The 19,892-nt window shown below is 43.7% G+C and overlaps 1 pseudogene; it reads right to left on the minus strand.

Annotated features, from left to right (window-relative positions):
• Positions 1–376: 376 nt before the first annotated feature.
• On the minus strand, positions 377–2,257 carry LOC142591524 (uncharacterized; annotated as a pseudogene).
• Positions 2,258–19,892: the final 17,635 nt, after the last annotated feature.

A 19,892-nucleotide genomic window follows, 5' to 3' on the forward strand; every position in this document is an offset into this window, starting at 1 on the left:
ATACAGAAGTGGACTCGCTCACTATCAAAGTAAGAAGAGACTATGCGTTCCTGTCGTAAGCAGTGCCCAAGCTGCGAAACTTCTATTTTGAGCACTTTCTCAGAACATTGCATGAATGTGCCGACATCTGAGGTGTTTACATCTTTTAGCATTGTCCAAGAGCAGAGGTAATATGTCAGTTACAAGTGCCACGCCATCGCATTCGCCATATAGAACATAGACAACAGTGCCTTTTAATAACATTATTTATTTTTACACATTTTATACATTTTATACAGACGTACAGTCTTATATGTCGCAGTAAAGCTAGTCATTTTAAGCCTTTGTGTCTATATGAAAATTGTTCAATAAACTTTTTCTCCTTTTCCCTGCCTTATTATTTCTGTAGTTTGGCGAAAATAGGTTTCTTCAGGTTTGTTAGCACTGGTAGCACGTGAAGACTCTCATCAGCATAGCCAGTCAGCTCGTGGAGTAGCCTGCGTGTAATGATATCATAAATTTTGAGCCTCTGAATCACTCTTTCTACATGAATACGCACGGAGGCGGTTTCTTATGTGGCATCCACTCCATACTCCGTGAATTGTGGGCTGGTAGCAAAAGGTAGCATCAACAACGTTGCATCCTGCGCGCCAACACCTGTTTTTATGCCTGGAAATCCTTTATCGGCTAAGACGACATGTCCTGGTTCAAGAAGGGACAAAAAACCTGATTCACCAGTTAGCATGCCATCACTCGTTCTACCTCCAAACCCCTTTGAAAGAAAAGTTATGAGCCCATTCGGAGCTATTCCAACAAGGTACTTGATTGTGTGCCTTCCTTTGTAGTCCGAATACCACATGTTTTGTTTTTCAATGCCTGGAGGCACTTCAGTTTCATGTTTGGTGCAATCTATGACAACTCTGCATTTCGGATAGTGCAGTTTGAAGCATGGAGGTAAAGTGGCCAGAACAGCTGCTTGTGACGGCCAGTATAGCCATTTCCTTGTAGCAGCATGCATGTTAACAAGTAAACCCTTGAAGATACGAGACGCTGTTGTTTTGTGGATGCCAAAAAGAACACTGAGAAAAGAGAATGGCAGCCCATGCTTAAGTTTGATCAAAAATAACAGAATCTTGTTTTCAATAGACAGCTCATTCAACTTTCTTAGAGCAGGTGGCAGTATGCTTAACAGCAGAACAAATAAAGAAAAATCAATTGCTGTAAACGCATGAGAGGCGTTTTCATCATGCTGAAGAGATGTGAACCCTGCGAAGAAAGGCTCTTTGCACGCCAGCCCAGTGCTTTTGTCTGAAAAGTCCGGACTGCATGAGCTGCCCAAGCCTGTGCTGCACACTTCTTTGTGACTGATGTAGAATGACGCATTTCCATCGCACAACTCTCATATAAATGTGAAGTTCATGCTGAAAGTAGCGCTGCCGCCTTCCGTCGTTATTGAGGCCTGAAACAAGCATTTAAAACCAGCTTAGTACATCAGCCACATAAATGCAACTAAAGGCACACATTATACGTTATAGACTTTAGCTTACATCGACACGATGTACGTTATCTGCAGACTGGTTGCAGGCGGAAGCACTAAAATTGTCACTGTGAGGCGGGCTGTCCGAAATCTGTGGTTCGGGGCTTGTGGCACACCCAGTTTCTTGACTGTCACAACTGGGTATCTGTCGTGCCTCTTCTATCTTTTGCTCCTGGCGCTTTCTTTTTCTGGCAAAACAAGCGTCATAACACATCCAAACAATATTGGTTCACTGAAGCACCGCGACCACGCAAAAAATGCTACTCAACGCAAAAAATCAATTGGCATTAGCCCTTTGAGGGTCGATTTTTTTCGCCATATGCGACCACCGAGGATCGATTTTTATATTGCACATATAAATTCTTCAGAGGGACCTATTTCGAAAAAAAATTTGCTGTAATTTTTCTTGGGTGACCGTAAAGTGAGAAAAATGTGTTTTGCGTTGGCATATATGTACTGTTTATTCATGAAAAACAATAAAACATAGCAAATAAAGTTATAAGAAATAAAAAAAAATATTGGCGCATTGTTATACACAATGGCCAGACGAGCAAATACACAAGAAGAATGCGCACACGCAAATTTTTCGCAAGTCTCAAATGTTCCTCTTGCACTAATATTTCTTCAACGTGTGGTACTCATTGAAGCATGGCTCCACACAGAGCGGTTTGTTGCACTCAGCGCACACGTACCTTGTGTCCTCGCGATATTTTTGCCGCCGAGTGGTGGTGGCGCAGGCATGGCACCTCCTCACGGTACTGCTTCCCTGAGCAGCCGTGGGAGGCAACTTCTGAATGAAGTGCCAAAAAAGAAACGCACGCACTGCGGCATCCTTCGTATGCGGACCCCTGTGAGCAACAAACGAGCGAGTAACAGGCGGTCACCCTTTGGGTGATAAGAACGAGATAGCCATCAGTTTTGCGAGCGAAAGAAGCCGAAACCGCGTGCGGAACAAAACCAAAACTAACCGCCGCGCGCCCGCGAGGGCGCCAATGCGCGAGCGGTAGCAGACGCTCCAAAGCAAAAAAAAAATGTATACAACGAAAACCGAAAGAGAGAGATGCGAGAAAAAAAATTCCATGTATTCCCACATAGTGGCAGCACATGCCAGGCAAGAAAAAGTTAGGAAATTAACGCGCGTTTAACGAAGCTTCCCCTCAAGTCTAAATATTGTAAGGCAGTTTGTCGTGCACGTATCATGGCCACGCACGCTTATATCGCCTTCCGTTTCTCTACCACGGTTGTGCTTTAAAACCACGGCGCTGCAAGTTTGCTTCAGAGACTTTCCTTTCCTTCCCTCTTCTCCGCCCTTAAACTGGCTCTCTTAACTACTACACGCAGAGACAAAGAAACAGCGCGCGCTTTAGACCCTATAGATGAGATGACTATTTACAATTATTATTAGGGTTATAATTATATTCGAGTGCTGATTGCCGTGTTATAGTTTCTTAACGAAACTACCCCTCAAGTCTAAATATTGTAAGGCAGTTTGTCCTGTGCGTATCATGGCCACGCATGCTTATATCGCCTTTCCGTTTCTCTGCCACGGTTGCGCTTTAAAACCACGGCGCTGCAATATTGCTTTCCTCTCCTTCCTGCTTCTCCGTCCTTAAACTGGCTCTCTTAACTACTACACGCAGAGACAAAGTAACAGCGCGCGCATGCGATCCCATAGATGAGAAGAATACATATATATAGAAAAGCATCAGTCATAGCTCTCGAAGTATAGCCTTCTGAGCCGTTTCCTTTTTTCTTCTTTTTTTTCTTCGAAAGAAGTCCTATTACGCTTATTATAATTACACGAAGGTATTTCGCCCTCGCCAGCAGCAGTACTTGAGATGGCTATTACGGCGGCTAGCTTCCCACGCTATGCGTGCCGCTCTCGCACCTGTTTAAGCTTTTCCTAGACGCTAGAGCTACACTATGCCTGCACAACCTTGAGCGATCGGAAAGCGCGTTTTCCACGCTTAGCCGGCGGAGAGGGGAGGCTTCGTTCCGGCCGCGAAGCTCTCCACATCTCAATAAGGTGCCTGGTGGTGGTCTCGTGCTGGCGATGCCCTCTCGGTCAGCGCATATTTCCACCCCTCATCTTTTCAGAGATTCAATACATACAAGCATTTGTCTCGCAATCCAGATTTATTTCAAGGGAATTTTCCACGTCTCAATAATTTCTCTCGTCGTATTCGAGTGCTGATTGCCGTGGTATAGTTTGTTAACGAAGCTTCCCCTCAAGTCTAAATATTTTAAGGCAGTTTTCCTAGTCTCTAAAGCCGCTCGAGTTCACGCTGCTCCTCTGGCGGCCATTTTTCCAAGAAATTATGCCTTCCAACCACTGTCGCGGACAACATCAGTCCCTTACCACATAAGTATGATGCTCGGAGCAGGAGCTATGGCGCTTGAAAGTAACCGCTGGCTCGACGAACCAACCGACTGAGCTACCTTTCCGGGCAACATTGAAGGATCACGAGTTCAAATCACAAGTTATGTTCCTTTTTTCCCCCTTTTTTTTCTTTCTTTTTGATGTCTTTTCCTTCATTTTATCACTGTACGGAACCCCTCCTAAAAGAATTATTTAAACGTGCAGACGGCGCCGTAAATATACGGAATCGATCATTTTTGCACCTGTTCGCGGCGCCGTATATTTACGGCGTCGACCCTCAAAGTGCTAGTCACACTACCTCAAGCTGAGGGCAAATTTGTATATATATATATATATATATATATATATATATATATATATATATATATATATATATATATATATACTCGACCTCGCATAACGGTCACATGACACAGGCCCAGTCGATGTCTTGTACGCAGCGTGAAATATTGAGGGGAAATAAGCAGGGTGGCCTTCATCGTTAGATTTCGTGCTACCGACGAAATGTTTGCTGCATATCCTGCTATGTGTTGCAGGTGTCCAGTTGCTGCCATCATCTCTGTAAATGCAACCGATTCAGCGTTAACTCACTTGACATAATGTCAGAACATAAAACAGCTTACCTATGCCGTCGGACGAGCACGATCCAGCGTTGACGCCGTTCTGCCTCATATGGTCGGCACGGAAACCGGTAAAACTTTGTTCCTGGTGAGTTGCTGTACGTGGTGTTGCAGCCCACTATGCAACAATTCGTGTTCCACTTCTGCATTGCTCAGAAAAGCTGCAGCTACGCGCGAAACACTTGCACAGACACGCTTTCCGAGCGGAAGCGGGGCCGGTCGTATCCTGCCAGATCCGCACTCGCCGCCGCGAGGGGCGCTCTAGTAGACGCGGGAACTACGTTCGCAACCTGCCTATAGCCCTCACAAGTTGCATTTGTTAGGCGTTTGAAAAAAATGATAAATCGTCGACTCATTAATTTCCTTGAACAAAGCAAAATGCTTGATCCTTATCAGTGCTACGTCCGAAAAGTGCGCTTCACAACCGATCATCTCGTACGTGTTGAAGGTAATATCCGGGGCGCATTTATACATAAGCAGTTCTTCCTATCGATATTTCTCGATATGGAAAAGGCGTATGATACAACGTGGCGTTACGGAATCTTAAGAGACTTGTCAGAAATGGGCATCCATGGTAATATGCTTAACCTAATAGAAAGCTATCTGTCCAATCGTACCTTCCGGGTAAAAGTCGGCACTGTACTTTCACGCCCTTTTGCGCAAGAAACGGGTGCGCCCCAAGGAGGCGTGCTCAGCTGCACGCTCTTTATCGTGAAGATGAACACGCTTCGTGCTTCATTACCACCGGCAATCTTTTATTCTGTCTACGTGGACGACATTAAAATAGCTTTCAAATCCTGTAACCTCACAGTATGCGAGAGACAGGTACAGCATGGCCTGAACAAAGTGTCAATGTGGGCAGACAAGAATGGATTTAAGATAAATCATAAGAAATGTTCTTGTGTTCTTTTTACAAGTAAGAGAGGCCTGATCCCAGATCCTTGCTTAGAACTATGTGGACAACAGATACCTGTAAACAAAGAACGAAAATGTGTAGGTGTTATACTTCACTACAGACTGACTTTCGTCCCCCACATTAAACATCTTAAAGAAAGATGTCTGAAAACGATGAACCTAATGAAACTTCTATCCCGGACTACGTGGGGTAGAGACAGGAAGTGTCTAACGAATCTCTATAAAAGCCTCATTCGATCACGATTAGACTATGGTGCCGTGAACTATCATTCTGCCGCCCCGAGTGCGCTAAAAATGCTAGACCCTGTTCACCATCTAGGTATCCGCTTAGCCACGGGCGCTTTCAGGACAAGTCCCGTTGATAGTTTGTCGCAGCATCGAACGAGTGGTCACTTCATCTCCAGAGAACATCCATCAGCCAAACATATTTTCTAAAAGTCTACTCTAATCCTCAACATCCGTGTTATAATACCGTTAACGGCATTGACATATGCTACACTCTTTCATAATTGTCCCTCCGTAAGACAGCCTTTCTCGCTGCGTGTGAGGGAGCTTAGCCATGAAATGCATGTTCCACTCCTCGATCTTCGCCCAATGCATCCAGCCAAGCTGCTACCCCCTTGGGAGTGGCAGCTGATACAATGCGATATATCTTTCATGCAAGTTACAAAACACGCTCCAGAGATTGAAATCCAAATGCATTTCCGGGAGCTCCAGCACAAATACTCCTGCACGGAGTTCTACACAGACGCATCGAAGTCACGACGGGGTGTCCTATGCAGCCGTCGGTCCATCCTTCTCGGAAGCCGATGTACTGCATCCGGAAACTAGTATCTTTACGGCTGAGGCCTACGCACTGCTGTCGGTCGTAAAGCATATAAATAAATCAAAACTCCAGAAATCAGTTATATATACGGACTCCCTTAGTGTTATGAAGGCCTTGATGTCTTTCTGTAAGCAAGGAAATTCGGTAATTAATGAACTCTACTCCGTCCTGTGTAAAGCATATATATCTAACCAACATGTGATTATATACTGGGTGCATGGACATAGGGGCATCGAGGGTAACGTTCTAGCGGACCAGATGGCCAAATCAATTTCATTGCATGCAGTTAATCCTACTGCTTCGGCCCCTGTCACAGACCTGAAGCCTTTCTAAAGAAGAAAACTGCGAAACCACTGGCAACGTATGTGGGACGCAGAAGTAAATAACAAACTGCACGTGATAAAGCCCCTGTTAGGTTCTTGGCCCTCCGTAACAAAATCACGGCGAACAGATGTCCTATTCTGTCGCCTCACAATAGGACACACATTTGGCACGCATAACTTCTTACTCACTGAAAATGATCCTCCAACCTGCGGTAGATGCGGGTAGAGGCTGACCGTCTTCCACGTCCTCCTGGAGTGTCGGGCAGCCGAATCTGACAGAAGGAAACATTTTTCTCTAGCATACCAGCGGCACATCCCCCTACATCCCGTAATGCTACTCGGCCCAGAACCTTTATTTGACACCAACGCAGTCCCAAGTTTTCTGAAAGATGTTGTCTTGCATGTTGTTAGCCCCACATGTTCGTAGCGGGTCCTCTCTTCAGAGGATGCCGCTGTGATAGCTCTTTGGTAATGCACGTGCCTCTAGGCCCTTGTGCTTCAAGGACTCTGGCGAGGCAGCAGTGCTCCAAGTAATTTTATCATCTTATATTTTTTATATTTTGCATCATTCTTCTACGATGGATTTTAATGTACATAGTATTCGTCCTTGGTCATCGCCATAATTTTAGAGCACGTAGTTTTTACGCACTTTACAGCGACTATTTTTAGGCCGCTTTGCAGCCAAGTCAGATCTTCCATAATGCATCGTCAACATTACCACTTGTCATGGCGCTCTTTGGCCAAACCTGGCCCTTGCGCCATAAAACACCACACATCATCATCATCATCATCATCACTTGTGAAAGGCTACCCCCTGCGAAAGAATGTTGTTATATTTGGTTCTGTGTTACTGCTAGGCAAGGGAGATCATAAAGCCGACAGGAAAGAATTTCGCAAGATGGTAATTGGGTCGTTTCGTTTCTGCACAGCACGTCTTGACAAATGGAAAAGACAAATTCTTACGTACACGCGAAAGGTATTTTGGGCGCGTTGTTCAGATTTTTCTCAAGGACAGCAGCTCAGCAGTACACGGTAGCCAGGAAGTGGAAGTTTGCATGGAAATTTTGAATGTCAAGCAGAAGTTGCTGAACAGCCTTCCTGAAGAAAGGTCTTGCAGTTCGTTGAGGTAATTCCTACTGTTCAGAGCTGTGTTGTCAAGGCAAGATGCCTAGACAAGTGTATCTTCTTGAATCACGCGGGGTCACTTTTTTTGTGCTCACTGCATGACAACATGGTACTGGAAACCGTGTGAGTTTGTGAGAATTTCTTTTGTACATGTCTTTGTTGAACGTACAGAAACGGGCCTGTCAGCTTCAAACTTTGCTGAACGGTTGTTTACAAAAAAGAGACTTGCGAGCTGAAATTTTTTTGTAAATCTTTACCTAGCGGCAACACAGACCTGCATTGCCTGCCGCAGCTTTTCTAGTGCTAGCTGCATGTAGAAAGATGTCTGGGCAAACAACTTGTTCAGGATTCTACGAGACCATGCTAAGGCAAGCTAAGATGCAATGAAGGGAAGGAAAGCATTCAGGAAGTTATCTGTTTTTATTGAAATGTTGGAATCATAATTTATTGTCCCTTAAAGGCGCCATGCAGAGTATTGTATATGGGGGAGCATGTACACTAGCAATCACAGTAGTCATGAAAACAGCAACAACAGAAAAAGAAATGGCAAACAATTTAGGGGCGGTAATGGTATGGGCATTCCAGAAAGCGAAAGTAGACGTTAAGGCAGAAGGATTTGTTCTTAAAGTAATATTAGTTCTGAAAATGGGCTGTGAGTCAGTGCTAGCCTGCAATACTTAGGTGCAGCAGGCAGGGCTTAGTTTTTATTTTAAATATTTTTATTTTTCATTAGATTTTATTGCCCAACACAATCTTTATGTCAGTAAGTGCTTAAATTTTTTGTGAATCATGTTCAGTAGCCACATTTAAATTAATGCAACAGTAGTGCATCGCGTTTTTTAACGCATCGCGAGTAATGTGATTGTGGTCGCACAAAGTGTGGCACATCGAAAACAAAGGAGTGCATCAGACGCTTCCTATGGCACGCCACAGCTCGGCGAGTGCAGCAGGTCTGTATCAGCTATATTTCCCAGAATTCTTCATGTGATGCAGTCGCATTTCCATGCACTGCGAAATTCAATTTACTCATCTCAAGCTAAGCGGCGCATTAGCCCCGCTTGCATGGATGCGATACCCTAGAAAGTTGATGGGATTCGATGAAATGCGCCAGTTGTCGCATTCATGTAAACGCTGCTATTGACTACTGAGTCTGGCAGATTGTTCCGCTGCTGTATACTGATGGACAAGAACAATATGTGCTGGTAGTGCCATGCAGGCACTGTGCACTTTGGCCGGTGAATAGTAAGCAAGAAGGTCAATGAGGAGGAAGGAATAAAGTATTATGCAAGGTATACAAGTGTGAGAACTAGTAGTAAAGTTTGTGGAAAAGACAGTTATGCAATCTTGTGGTGTGTTGACAGAGAGCAGAGGTGAGACGATAGTGCTAACACTTTTGTGACAGCCATTCTGAGAAGAGATTAGTGCAATTTTAGATAGCTTCCGACATATTTATTTAGCAAGTCTGATTATGCCTCCAAATTTGGGACGCAACTTCGAGTTTAGTACTGATGAACATTTGATAAACAAGCTTCCAGATAGGAAAGGCTGATATTATTAGCGACCTTTTGATCAAGCTGAGCGGTTTTGAACAGTAAGCAGCAAGTTTTAACATGTGGTCAGACCACATGAAGTGGCTGAAGACTATAATAACACTGGTAGTGGTTTGTATCAGATGGTGTTACAACTGTAGAGTAAAGGGAATGCTTTTAACTGGCTGTTATTTTGTTTACGGAAGGTGTGCATGAACAGTTAGAAATGTTTAGTACCATAAGCCTGCATGTACAGTTAGGAATCTTGTTGAGGTCATTTCGTTGTAATAGACGTTCATTTTGAACAATATGTGCTGATACAAGACGTAGTCGTCTGCAAAGAGTTGGACTGAGGATAACTTATTATACCCCGTTCCATACATAGCAGTCAACGTTGTGGGAGCTACGCAAGGAGTTCAGACTAGAAAAGTTATCACTCCGCGCATTCCGTCCATGCTTGGCTGTGCGCCAATAGCGTTCGCTTGCGCAAGCATGTACCTGAGGCTCCACGCAATGGGTTGTAAATAAAAAAGCGAAAAGCGCACCAAAAATAAAAATGTTCTATAACAGCGCATTAGCAGCCATATACTACAATGTGTTTGTTTCTAAAGATTAAATCTTGTTTCATTCAGTAATGAGCCTATATAAAAAACAGTTACACGCAATTGCGGTAAAAAAAAGAACATTTAACTATACCCAAGTGCGAACGAAGCCACTCAAAGAAGCCTCTGTCGCCTTCACCGCGTTTACTGCTACGCATGGAACAAAGTATAAGGAAACCGTTAATAAAGATTAAGAGCAAAACAGGACCAAGGTCTGATTATTGAACGCCGGAGATCACTTCGTTACTTTCCAAACTATGGTCATCGATGACTATTTATTGTGACAGGTTAGAAAGAAAACATTCATTCCATCATAGTATCAATGTATCAAAGTGGGGGCAATAAAGTTTGCTCGGTAGTTGACCATGTGCAACACGGTGAAATGCCTTAAAGAAGCTCAGATGCAAAAATAAAGATTTAGGTGAATCTTACTGGTAAAGTAAAAAACCGAGTTTGACATGGCAGGCCTTGCCAAAGCCATGTTGACAGGAAAAAATGAGGGATTATCGAGGTGAGAAACTACGTGGGAGTATATGTTCCATAACTGTGCAAAAGGTGCATGTGTAGGAAATTGGACATTAATTGAATGGATTAGAATGTTTATGCACCAGTACAATATGGCTAATTTTTCATCACTTACAGCATCACTTACAGCACGTACATAGACAGAGGGACCGAAAGAACGACAAGGACAAGCGCTGTGTAGCAATGCCCGACGAACTAGAAGTATACTGAAGCAGGATTTGGGTACGAGCTAGTTGGTATTACATTGCAAACATCACTTACATCGCGTACACAGATAGAGGAACCAAAAGGACGACGAAGAAAAGTGCTGAATAGAATACCATCTAGCCCGTACCCAAACCATGTATGAGAGTCAAGCTGGTGGCAATGGACCCATCAATAGAATACCAACTAGCGTGTACCCAAACCATGTATGAGAGTCAAGCTGGTGGCAAGGGACCCATCAAAAATAATTTGCAATATCAAGCTGGAAACTGATTTGGTAGTTTCAGCAATTTAGCAGTTATGTTATTGGGGCACTTGACATCTTGAGTTTACCAGTAATTTCCACTTTACCTTCAGCTGTGATTGTAATAGACGACATCTTTGTGAACATGTGAGGTGAAAAACGTACTCCATGGTTAAGCTCATTAGTAAAAGCAGGACAAAAATATGAATTCATTACCTGCATGTGCTGATGGTATGACCATTGTGCTATCGGGTCTGTGAAGAATTAAAATGATGGCTAAAATACATAATTGCCCAATGTTCGCACGTTTGTCCTTGTGCATATTGACCAACATTATTTTTCAAAGTTCTAAGAAGTGCCACAGCTACTGCTTCAGCAAAAAGGTAGCCAACATTACTTGTACCTGAAAGGATGAATCAAATGACATCTTTTACTAGATTACAAAACAAACTGTCCTTGTATCTGATATGGTTACTCATTTGTAATACAATTCTTACAACAATTATGTTTGATGCCTCGTGTACATGACGTAAAAGGTTGACAAGGATTGACAGATCGTGTCCACTTCATATTTTGCAATGACAACTTGAAATATGAAATTCAAATCAAATATTAATGCTTTCCTACTCTTGTGAAAGTCAGTGAAGGAGCTAGCTGACGGCTAGTTAAACCATGCCAAACGCATTGCTGAAATTATTTCACCACCATTTGTTGCTTCCAAACTCTTGCTGATAGCTCCTGAGAATCCAGTACAGAGACGTTGCTTACTCCTTAATTAGAATACTTTGCTGAGGTGTTTTGAAAGATCCACATTCTTTTATCTGCAGCGCCTCTGCAGCGCCTCTGCAGTGAATATTTTGCTTTGTACTGTGTTGCGTGTACTGTGTTTCAGTGCCATCTATGAGAAATTCAGGTTGCTTGTTAGGTGTCACTTGTTCTGAAAACTAGTTGCCACTTGTCTATTTTCAATTGTAGCCCATGAGTTGATGTTTGCACCATCCCTGTCGCTGCATTGTGGAAATTTGGCGTGGCCATACATTGCGCAAATCAGCTTTTTATGGAGTCTTCAGTATTTCGATCTTTTGAGGCAGCAGCTAGAAGTTGAAGCTTTCTTTTGTCCATACTGTACAATAATTATTAAATGTGCCCCCACTTCCTCATATCGTCTAAGAAAGTGCTTCATAATAGCAAAAGAAAGAGCCACGTGACCTGAAACTAGTGTAATGTCTTTTTTCAGAATGATGAAGCAAAAATACAGTTAGAATTCTATCAGGGTATGCAAAATATCACATCATAGAAGTGCATTGTGAGTGCAAGTACAAAGACATTCAAATGTTTCGTTCGAGCTTACCACAACGTGTTCTTAGCATCGAAATATTATCTATGCTATACCAACGTAATACTTGTCAATGAACTAGGTTTTAGCCTTATATGAGTGCTGCTAGTAAACAAAATGTTTAAGCAATCCCAGAAGAAATGCCTCTAAAGAAATGCTGCTCAATTCCAACGTTTCCAAAACGGAAGATGGTCAAAGCATTCGTAAGTATGGATAAGGACTAAGCTTTTTTTTTCCTTTAAAAAAATAAGACTGCACCAAATTTGTAGATGTGCTAACGCTAGAAGGCATATACACATCATGTAGTATTGCTCTGAGCTTCGAGCCTTATGCAATCTAAGATAGTGTATACATTCATGTTTAAATTCATATCTGTGTTGCGATGGCAAATTATGTTTTACATTCACTATTTACATCCCGTGTGTAGACCCATAAGAAATATTACTGCAGTTAAAAGATCCAAGCAATGATAAATATATTGATACGGAACAGCCGCCACAGTGTGGCTGCACTGAAGAGGAAGAAGAGCGGGGTGCGGACGTGCGTGGAGAAAGAGGTTCCGAGCGCACGGAACGAATAGATTGCAGGCCGACGTTGGACAACTCTTGACGGACGACGGCTTGGATCAAGTAGATTTTCATCAGAGCATGATCAGGTGACGGGAATGAAAGGGCCGCCGGTTGTGATGCTTCGACCGCACAACGAATGATGCGGGTCAAGTTGTCACATCGCGACGGCAGGTGGAAGAGGTCGTCACACGATGACGTAGCAGCTGTGTTGGGAAGTCGCGTGGTGTGCTGGGATACCTGGCGGCTTTTAGCATGCTCGAGACGGCGGCACTCCTTGAGGATTGTGTCGACGCTGGTGACGTTCGTAAATACCAGTAAATTGAAGGCGTCGGTAGCAATGACTTTGAAGACGCGATTAACCTTATCTTCTCAGACATGTTAGGGTTAGCCTTGGCACAAAGGGCCAAGATGTCGAGAATGTACGACACGTGGGACTCGGTCGATGTCTGTACACTAGTTGCAAGGGCTTTCTTGGCACTGACTTGGCGACCGAACGGATTGCCAAAAAGATCGCGCAGCTTCTCTTTGAAGAGTTCCTAGCTCGAGATCTCCTCTTCGTGAGTCTGGAACCATGCCAGTGGAGCTCCGTATAGGTAGAAAAGAACGTTGGCAAGCATAATAGCCGGATCCCACATGTGACTGGTGCTGACACGTTCGTATAAGCGGAGCCAGTCGTCAACATCAGGACTGGCGACTCTGGTGAAAACACTAGGATCGTGAGGGGGGCAAACGGCCTCGAGGGTCGGGGCTGCAGGCGGAGACGCTTACGTAGATGAAGTGTCGCCAGCAGGAGCCGAAGTTGCACTGTCGCGGTTGCGACCGCGGCGGAGCTCCATGAAGGGTACGGGGAATGTCCGCCTCCACCAAATTAATGTTACCTGTAGCTGATGCCCAATGCTATTTACAAATTATTTATAGGGGAACAAACCGAGGCCAAAATGGTGACGCTATATCAAGCGGGCACGAGTCGTCTTCTTCCTCCTCAGTGCAGTCACACTGTGGCGGCTGTTCCGTATGAATATTAATTCAACGTTCGACTTTGCGACATCAGCCTGTAAATGGTTAAAAATTTGTGAGACCAGTGTAGTCGGGGTTTACTGGATGGTTGGTTTATAAAAATTGTGCAGTGGCACTGCAGCGTATGTGTTTTACATGCTGAAAGTTTGGATGGTCAAACTTCCAAGTTATGTATTGTCAGTGATTTTCATGTGTGTTAAGTAATATCAAGTGCAAGCTGGCTACATTGAGTGGTGAGAGCGTTTTCACCCAACGCTACCTTTGAATATAACCTAATGGTAGAACTTGAATGTGCGCAGCCTGTACGCTTCCGAGTATTTTGAGCACTTATGAAAGGAATAGTGTTTTGTAAGGTTTCTGTTGATATTACTGATCTATTGGTTGAAGTATCGTATGTTACTGATGTTCAATTTTTTCACTTATAGATAACAAACGTTGTGGGCCCTGTCCTGAAGCCAAGAAATACAAATCATTTTATTGTGGTGCACTATGCAGTGCTCAGAAACTATGTGCATGATCCATACAGCCTTAAACACATCGTATCCCGATGTCTGTGATTGAATGTATTTGTGATCGTCAGTATAAATCAAGAAAACCTAATGTTGGTATTTGTGATCGTGAGTATAAATCAAGAAACCCTAATGTTGGATCAAGTGCACTTGGCAATTACAGTTTAAATGCTGCATCGTCGATTACAATTTTGTGCATCAAGAATACAAAATTTCTTACATCAGTATTGTTGCTACCACTCACACACCAATGAACCGTGCAAGGTAGGTTCATAGCATAACCTTTCATATATTTAAGGATGCTAAAACGTTTAAACTGCTACATTATATTTGAAGCCTATATTCGAAGCATGACTCGCTTCATCATACTTCATTATTAAAGTACAAATGCAATTTGACTATGCACACATTTAAATTTGAATTTCTGCACAAGTTTCACCACACACCTTGCAATTAAGTGTTATGACTGGCATGCAGTGAAACTACAAAAGGCGTGCTGCTAGTTGTCCCTAACTCCACCCACATATAGCAAGACATGCGTAACAACATACTTAGCGGTGCACCCGTGCCTTCCTGTCATTTCAAAAAGGATGGAACTTCGGCAAGGTTTACATTTGGGCGAATTGGTACAGTTCAGTGATAAAGGTAGAGTGAAACACCAGGACACAGAAGTAGGATGGGCACTACAAGTGCTTTGTGTCTTTTCTAGAAAAACTTTGCGCGACTGGTACAAGAATGTACCGGGAAGACCATTTTTTCCTATAATATTTATACATGACATTTCGATTCACTATATTGACACCCTCCTGACAGTTTCGAGAGCTGTAAGGATCTGCATAATGCCAGACGTTCTAGATAATTTCAACGCGCGCAATATGTATACCTACATGTAACCTTATTGGTGTATACACACCATTAAGGATAGCTTTTATTAGTCTATTGTGCACTATTTTGCCTCAGCCATTGTGGCCCTGCTGATACTGCACAGCCACTTTCTGTGTATACTTTACACATTGCAATATCCACATTATTTAAAGCAAGGTGAACAACTCCGGGGACTGCATTTGGGGCTACAGTGGGTAAATACCGAGAGAGTGCATTATTTTGCAGTGGCCTTAATTCTGCACTTGAACGTACTTGAACCTGTGCAACAAAATATTTAATAGGTTCAAGGTCTGGCCAGCCTAATTACGCCATTTCATGTTGCAGCCTAAACAAAAGAATTTTAGTGCTTTTTTTCCTGTAAATTGTATGTCGCCTCTTTTACTCGGTCCAGTTGTTGGCATTTCACAATGGAAAATCGATATTATTTCATCAATAAAGATTACTTTGTAGTTATCAATAAAAATTTGTTGAAGTAGCATGATGCTGGCTCAATGAGTGTGTAAATTTTGTGGAGTTTTCACTGAACCTCTAATAGTACAGCAAATCAACAATGGAAATTCAACAACCATTTTTGTAAGAGTTGCATCATACAGAAAACTGGCGACGCACTAGCCAAGTGCACTAAAGCTATTGTTCACGTACGCATGCGGACGTGTTTTGCAAGCAAAGACTTCATCCCTGTAGCTTATAGTTTCGATCCTTGCAACAGCAGAGTGGCCTCAAAAGTAAAATGAATTGATATAGTGAACAATCATCGCGGATTCTCTGGGCGACGGAAAAGTGGCGAAGGGCGAGCGAATGCTGCAGTTAAAGAGGGTCTTGATTCGGTACCACTGCGTTATGTTAACGGCTAAATGGCCAATATGCACGATATATGGGCTACATAAGCTAAACGACCGCTGTCGCGGCCTCTCGGGCTTAATGCACTGAATATGCCCATTTTAAATTGTATCTTGACATATTTTTAGCGTCTTCGGGAGCGATCAAAGTAACAGTACATCTGCTGAAATAGTGAGCACAATTGTTCATTTTTCTGCACCGAGTGCAGTCAGCTTTACCACTGTTATGATTGAAGTGCTTTTGTAATGCTGCTTTTCATTTGTTCCTTTTTGTGTACTTGCAATATACATAAAACAATTTATTTGCATTTGTATGTTCTCGCACTATTCCTACAGGCTTTCATATGTAGATATACGAGTCTTGTTCACAATCTGTATGTGTACTTGGTAATATATGTTATTACAGCTTTTTTTCTCTCTTACAAAATGTACGTATACGCTCCTGCAACACTGAGATTGCATGTACATAGTTCAGCTGTTTGAAAAGTTCTTTCCCACGTATACCTTTCCCAGAACAGCATGCTGGCATTTCGTATAACTTTTTAGTAACATACACCATTTTGCAGTGCATGTCATTAAAAAAGCCTCAAGGTGTGCAAGTGTTATATTTGAACTATCGTTACATTAAGTGCATTGGCTTATGAAGCTTAATCTTTGCTCATTTTCAAACATAGTAACTGAATTCGTCCGCTGTAGAACGTCAAGTTGGGCCATTTTGCGAAAGTTCATCTTGTAATACGGGATTACTGCGCTATAAAAACAAGGACAATGCAAGTTGACCGGACTCGCGCATCCCGTCCACTTCTACTGTCCGTGTGTTTATAGCGCAGTAAGCCCATATTACAAGATGAATTTCTCTGAAATGGGAAGTAGTTTAGAGAAAATGCTGTCGAACACATATGCAGTGACATTGCAAATGTTACCAATAAGCCACCATAGCTTATTAAAAGTCAAACAAAAGTTATTGAATGCATAGAATGGGTTGGCTGCTACACTGGAGCTGTAGTCTTACTGTATTGCAGTAGCTGTGTTTTCGTCTGAAATGAACCTTCTTTTCAAATCTAGTGTAACAAGGCAAGTGCTTATAATGTCATTCAGGTATTAAATAAAGCAAGCATTTGTGCCAGCACCTATTTGCCCTCCCTACAACCTTTCCTTTATGATGTGAAATGTGGCCCAGTCTGTTTGATGTTCTTGCAACAAAATTGCTCTTGCACCCATTAACGAATCATTGCTGGTCCACCGTTGAACTAATGAGGGAGGTGTAAATTTTGTTTGCAGAAAGGTAGCTCGGCGTTAATCTCTGTGCGGTTGCTGCAGTGTGGACAACCCATGTTTCCCCAGCTATTTGTCGCATACCAGTTGCAGTTTCTTAAGTTAATGTGTTGCCCCTCTCATTTCACAGTTTCTTGAACAATTCTCTTGTACTGTGTGTTTACAGACGCACTTTATGGCTGCCTCTCATTGTTTTTTTGATAATACATGTCTTTAACGCGCATTACTGCTGGCACGCATCTGAATAGCTGTACTCTTAGCTTGACGAGATTTTCAGGGTAACCTGTTGCCGCACAACACCGGTTTCATAAAAAAAGCGCTTAAGACGAAGACGAAGCAACACATAGGAGAGGACACGCGCTGTCCTGTCCTATGTGTTTCTTCGTCTTATGCGCTTTTTGATGCGAACTGTCAAGACGAACCAATTCGCACAAATGAAGCTATTTTTCCCACAACAGATTCTCTTCAAAACTGAGAACCCACAAAAGCGCGTACAATACCTTTCAATAAGTATATTCTCACAGAAATTATTGAACCGATTGCAGACATATAGTAAGTGTAATGTTTACGTTGCGGTTAAACCACAACGCCAACTTCCCTCTCAGCTGAAGTGCCAACAGCAGCGTCCTGCCTGTTCCTTCATTCTTATATTTCTTCTTTATGTGGTGCACTCATGATAGACCTTCAAGGTCAAGCCTCAACAAAGGTGCCACAGAGCAACAAAAGGGCGGTGACAATACAAGCGGAAAGTGCTGAAAATAGCTCCCCCGTTTGCTCAAATATCTTATGGGTGTGTATGTACGAACCCATGGTCATGTACGACTGCCCCCTTGGCAGTGTCTATAGCCTGTCGGGGATATCTTAGGTGCGTTGCAATAAACGGTAAAGGGCGCAAGAGCTACAGGCAAGAGCGACCTTTTATGCAACATCGTAGGCTCCTGAAGCATGCAAAGGAGTAATATTTGGTTCACATGTTCGTGGCGGCATTTTCTACGTTCAAAACGTGTCGCGATGCCCTTCTGAAAAGAAAACCCGCAGGGGCGTCTGCGTCAGCAGGCGTTTGGTGTGTTGCGACACCACGTACCTGAGCACACGAGGGTTGGCCCCTCCCGCGTGTAGCCGTGCGCGGCTTTGCCGTGTCCGGGGAAAGGGGGATCCTGGAGGTTGAGCCGATGCCGGGTGTTCGGATCTTTAAGGCCCCTCGGCGGAGGCAACACACCTCTTTGGCCTCTGCTTCACGTAGACGGCACCCCCGGACTGACCCACCCGGGGGAAATCGGTGGTCGCCTCTTCCTATCTCTCTCCCCTCAAACCTTCGTCTTTATCTCTCACTTTCTTATCTTTCCTGTCTTCTTCTCTCTTCCATTTACTTCCTTTCTCCACGGCGGCAAGGGTTAACCTTGTGTGGATATCCTACCTTGGGTACACCATATTTAGTTATAGTGACGGCGTACGGCTGGCGTCGTGCAGGCTTGGACACAAGCCCTGCCGCGTCCCCTCGTTGGGCTCCGTGGTGGGCGGTCGGCGCTGTTACCGAACACACACACTTTCCTATGGCAGCTCAAATCTCTGTTGTCCATGATCGGCGTCTCAAAAGATGCCGCACCGAAGTACCATTTCAATTCTCCTTTCGAAGCAACGCTCTATCTTTCCCCAAATACTATGTAGTCCACAGTGAAAGTAACACGCCTATTAGAAAGCTTTCTCCATTCCTGGTCGCCAAATGCCTGAAAGATAAAATCGGACAGACATACAAAGCCTCCAAAATGTCTAGCGGGGACCTCCTCCTAGAATTGAATAGTACAGATCAAGCAGATAAGCTGTCTGAACTTACCAGTATTGGCGAGGCGACAGTGACTGTTTCAGCCCACAGAACACTCAACACAAGCAGGGGAGTAATATCTGAAGATTTTATTGGATTAAGCGACGAGGAACTGCTGGAAGGTTTCCAGGAACAAAATGTTACCAAAGTACAGAGAATAGTATTCCGCAGAAACGATCAAGAAATCCCCACCAAACATGTTATACTCACCTTCGGAACAAGCGTAATGCCTACTTCACTCGAAGCAGGTTATGTCAAAGTCAATGTGAGACCGTATATCTCGAATCCTAGACAATGTTTCAAGTGCCAAAGATTTGGACATGCTTCACATGGATGCCGAGGACAAACAACTTGTGCTAAATGCAGCTCCAACGACCACCAATCAGAGAATTGCATTTCTTCACCACATTGTGTTAACTGCAAGGGAGATCACCCAGCTTATTCGCGGTCCTGCCCTTGCTGGAAAAAAGAAAAGAAGTCATTGCACTAACTGTTAAAGAAAAAATCTCGTTCTTCGAAGCCAGGAAAAGACTGTCGTACCTTCCCCGAAGAAGTTATGCCGAAGTGACGCAGGCGGGGGCAGCGTCACAGAGGCCTCCGGAGTCCTCCGAGCCCACGCGCAGTGGTGCCGCAGTGACTCCTCCCGCCCCCGTGGTGGAAGCAGTCAGTACTGCTCCACCCTCTTCGACGGCCCTGCAGACACCAGCCCCGCAGGGCCCTAAAATCAAACGAACCCCAAGGCCCGAGGCACCTGTCTCGGCGCCTAACTCTCGGTCCTCCAGCGCCTCAGAGAGAGCGATGGAGGTCGACACAAAAAACCCGGTGTCATAG

This window comes from Dermacentor variabilis, chromosome 8, assembly GCF_050947875.1.
Source record: "Dermacentor variabilis isolate Ectoservices chromosome 8, ASM5094787v1, whole genome shotgun sequence".
In the NCBI taxonomy this organism is placed as follows: domain Eukaryota; kingdom Metazoa; phylum Arthropoda; class Arachnida; order Ixodida; family Ixodidae; genus Dermacentor; species Dermacentor variabilis.